Genomic DNA, 5,065 nt, shown 5'->3' with positions numbered 1-5,065 from the left:
CAGGCAGAGAAGGACAGATACCATATGTTTGCACTCATAGGTCTAACAAGACAAATGTAGCAGAGGACCATAGGGAGGGGAGCGGGGAAAGAGAGTTGGGGAGAGCGAGGGACACAAATCATGAGAGACTATTGAATACTGAAAACAAACCATGGACTGAAGGGGGAGGGGGAGGGGAGAATGGGGTGATGGTCATGGTGGGGGGCACTTGTGGGGAGAAGCACTGGGTGTTATATGGAAACCAATTTGACAATAAACTATTATAAATTAAAAGAAATAGAGCTCCATACTATTAAAAAAGATCTATATATTTTTTAAGAAAAAGGTATGTGGGGATGCCTGGATGCCTCAGTTGTTTAAGCATCCAACTCTTGTTTTTGGCTCAGGTCATGATCTCACAGTTCGAGGGTTTAAGCTCCCCACCGGGCTATGTGCTGACAGTGCAGAGCCCGTTTGGAACTCTCTCTCCCTCTGTCTCTGCCTCTCCCCTATTCATGCTATGTCTGTCTGTCTGTCTGTCTCTCTCTCTCTGAAAATAAATAAATAACCTTTAAAAAAAACCTTAAAAAGAAAAAGAAATAAGAATGTAGACATATAACATGGCACATACTTATTTTTATATTTGGAAAGAAAGGGGAGAGAGCTGGTGCCCTGCTGAGTGATGGTTTTAACATGATTTTAACACGATTCCAAGTGGTCACATTAAGTTTAAACTCTTTTGTGTTTGCCATCTTCTAGATCAGGGTCCTTAGGTTTGACACTCATGACATTTTTGGCCAGAGAATTCTTTGTGGTAAGTAGTTGCCCTCGTCATTGTCGAACAAGTAATAGCACCTCTGATCTTGACACACTACAGGCCAGTAGAACCCCAACTAGTTGTGACAGACAAAAATCTCTAGGCATTGCCAGATAATCACATGGGGGCAAAATCGCCCCCCAGTTGAGAACTAAAGCAAACATTTAAAACATTCTTTTCCAGAAGATGTTTAAACCCATGGGAAAAAGATATGGTGAGATGGAGAACTTTAAAGTAAATATGAATTCGAAGTTTGGCCAGAACTTCAAAGAATCACATTAACGTTTTTGTGTTATCTGAGCCTGCTTAATCATTCCATTTTGGACTTGGTGTTTGTTTTATTTGAGTAGAAATCTTCAGTAAATAGCAGTACAAAAGGGAATCATATCTTGTTTTTGTTAGGGTAAAATAAATAAAGCTCTTTTCCTTGGGATCTCTTAGTTTTTTTTTTTAAATCCTTTCTTTGAGATATGATATTGAGAAATATTTAACCAGAAACGCACAAAAAATAGCATTTTATTCAAAGCACCTAATTGGATACCCAGCGTCCAAGAAGAAAACTTCAGTGCTAACATCTATGTCTGTTTGCTCATAACTTAAAACCACAGCTGTTTTTTAGGGTTGTGTTTTTAACTGTAAGTATGAAAAGGCATGTTCTCTCCGTAGTGAATTTAAAATACCTGTTTATTAAATGTTCACTGCTGAAATCAGGCCAAACAAAAATTCTTTACTTAGCAAGACCTCCTACCTCTACATAACATTTTGCATGTTGTAGGCACTGAACTACAATAGAATAATTCAACTTTACTTAAGAATGAGTAAGTGGCAGGAAAAAAGTCTCAGAGAAAATTCAAATGAAAATTATTTCTGGCTTAAGAGTAAGGAATGGGCCAGGATTTGTGGAGCCTGAAGGCTATATAATTAATAAGGCCTCTTTCAAGAAATAACAATACAAATTTATATATAAAATAGAAAGGGAACATTCAGAGTGAGAAAAGTAAATTACTACAATTACATTTTCTTTTCAATTCTGACAAATTGTACAAAAGCACAAACTTAGAAAAAATAAATAACATGTTATTTTTATTAATTAACTGTCTGGCACCCTCTATCATGTTTTTTTCCCTATGATTACTGCCTTCATGCTTTTTGATAGCATCTTCATATTACATTGATTTTATAGTAACTTTTTCTAAAGCAAGAATAAGAATTTCCATATTATTTCCTCCATTGTACTTGGTTGAACTTCCTTATTCTCATTAAAGGTTATTTTTAGCTACACAATAATTTTTGGTAATGCCACGTAAGCATTTGCTTTTGGTAATGTCATGTAGTTCTAAATTTGGAAATATCTCTTTCAAATTTTCTTATTTATGATCTACAAGATTTGGAACGATTTCTCAGACATGTTTCTGGCTTGGTACATTGCAAATTTTGTTTCTTCTTTAAGCTCAAGGTTCTGGAGTGAAGCAACATCCATTTCACAACCATAACCACTTCCTCACGCCTTCAATTCATGGTGTTGGGTGCATTCCCTCAGCAGATGGTAGGATTATGCCTAGAAGCTATCTTTACTCTGGGACCGCCAGCAACAACTTAACTTCTGCATACATGTGGCTGACAAATCCATAATTACAGCTACATTATTAATTATACACTAAGCCAAAGATAACTGTGTTCCCACTTCCAGTACCCCTCTTTGGATCCCAATAATATTCATGGTCACTTCAAGGCCCCACTTGGTAAAAAGTGAAGTGTGACACAGAGAACGTAGGGTAAACAGAGACAATAGTTCTCATACATTATGACTTTTGCAAATTTTACCAAAAAATGATCACAGGAACATATTAGAGTTGAGGCACCCTGAATTTTGGATTTAATTAACTTCAGTATATGCCTGGGAGTATCTTCAATAGAAGAGATGCACTATGTTATTACATAGTGGGCATTACACATAAGCCATATCATTATTTGGACTATTTCATTGCATCTTGATTTGCCTTGAAATTGTTTATACCCGAAGGCTCAGGCATGGACATATCATGACTAAAAAATAGCTGGGGATTGTGTCTGTTCTTGGATTTTTTTCCCTAGTAAAGCAGTAGGTTTGGCAGTCATGAATTTAAATTCCAGCTGTACATTTACTGTGTGACCTTAGAAATGTTGTCACTTCTTTATGCTCTCTTTGCTCATCTCCTATTTAAAGAAGATGATTCCTCCTGACATAATTTCATAAGATACTAGATGTAAAGCACTTAATAGACTACTTGGGACAAAGTAGTATTCCATAAGGAGGGGGTGGAGAGCCTTTAGGTTTCAGTGGTGTGTTGGTTCTCTGTGACTGCACACATCATATAATCCTAGCCTTGGACACGGGGGACCTTTCAGGTATATACTTTCCCCCAATGTTGGAAGCCAATATTTAGCTTCCCTGCTAACTCAGCCTTTGTTTCAGCACTTCCTAGATTTCCCAGTTCTGTGCCTTCATCCTGGGCTTTTACATCAAGGCCATGCACATTCTGTAGCCAATCCCAACTGTAAGCAAAATCATGAGCCATCTTCCTGAACCATTCTAAGCTCTTATTAATCACTAATTTCCATCTGACCATTTAAATTATTGTTTGTATTGTTTACTCCTGGGCTTGCATTTACTTTTTAGGCTTGAAAATTGACTTGACTTCACCACTCTGATAGTCAAAATTCTTTCTATATGATGTAGATTATAATGTGCCATTTACCCTCTGGCTCTTTTTTCTTCCCAACCCTGGTCATCTCATTTCATTAAGACACAACGAATGTGATCATTTTATGTATGTATGTACGTATGTATTTATTTATTTATTTTGAGAGAGAGAGAGAGAGAGAGAGAGAGAGAGAGAGAGAGAGAGAGAGAGAAGGGGGGAGAAAAGTAATCCCAAGCAGGTTCTGCGCTGTCAGCATGCAGGGCTCAGTCCTACAAACTGTGAGATCATGACCAGAGCCAAAACCAAGAGCCAGACGCTTAACCAAGTGAGCCACCCAGGCACCCCTGGTCATTCTTGACAGTGTCCTCAAGCCCACTGGATACTGTCAATTGGATTGATACCTTTAGTGGAAATTTTAAGTGACTCCTAGATTCCTAAACTTTTATCTATACTTTAAGTGGCAACACCATATGCTCTCATATTTTGCTACCATTACATATAAGCCAGCATCAACCTAAGGCTGGGTAAAGTCAGGTTTTGGGAAATATTGCTGGTAACATCAACCCAAATTTCTTTTGTTCTTCTCCTGGAAAGAAAATTTCCAAAGCTCAGTAAACAAATTCCTGGTTGATGTAGCCATAAGTGCTTCTCAGTCCAGAGATAGATTTGATTTCATTCATTCATTCATTTACCTATTTATTTACTCATCAATCAAATACCTTTTTTAAATTTTGTTAATATTTATTTATTTTTGAGAGAAAGAGACAGACAAAGTACAAGTGGAGAGAGGCAGAGAGAGAGGAAGAAATAAAATCCAAAGCAGGCTCCAGGCTCTGAGCTGTCAGCACAGAGCCTAATGGGGGGCTCAAACCCATGAACTGTGAGATCATGACCTGAGCTGAAGTTGGACACTAAACTGACTGAGCCACCCAGGTGCCTCACCCATAAAGGCCTAATGTATGTACCAACCACTGTGAAAACCTATGAAAATTAAGAGAATAAAGAACCTTCACCAATGTTTATGCCCATGGCATGCAATCAAATGTCAAATTCTGTCAATTCTGCTTTGGAATGATCTTGTATACTGCCCATTTCTGTCTATTGTCATTGAAATCACCATCTTTTTTATAGGTCAGAACCATCTAACCTTCAATTTATTTTTAATTCTTCCAAGTGGTCTTTTTTTTTAATTTGTTTTTCTGTTCAAGTCATTCTACATAGGGAGTCAAAATGTTCTTTTTGGAAAGCGAATCTGATGATATTCCTCCCTTGCACAGCCCCTTCAAAAATCTTCCATTGTCCTCAGGATGGAAATTAGAATCTTGAGTCTTCTTTTCTGCTTCCTTCTCTTGCCTTATTTCTTGCTGTTTTTCCCCTCATTCATATTCTGCATTGTATACCTATCCATGTATACTGGCTTATCATTTTGTCTGGTTCTTTGATTGCCTCTGCCCTTTTCCATTCTGTATACCATTCATGAGGTTTGGGGCACTTGTCCTACCGCTTCTGTGCCACCATTTTATTTAGCACATAGCTGTTGCTCCATTTATTATTAAGAGTCACTTTCTCGGCAGCCTCATTAATC

The sequence above is a fragment of the Suricata suricatta genome, chromosome 11 (genome assembly GCF_006229205.1).
Source record: "Suricata suricatta isolate VVHF042 chromosome 11, meerkat_22Aug2017_6uvM2_HiC, whole genome shotgun sequence".
NCBI lineage: Eukaryota > Metazoa > Chordata > Mammalia > Carnivora > Herpestidae > Suricata > Suricata suricatta.
The sequence above is the reverse complement of the archived record's forward strand: the minus strand, read 5'-3'. Positions refer to the sequence as shown.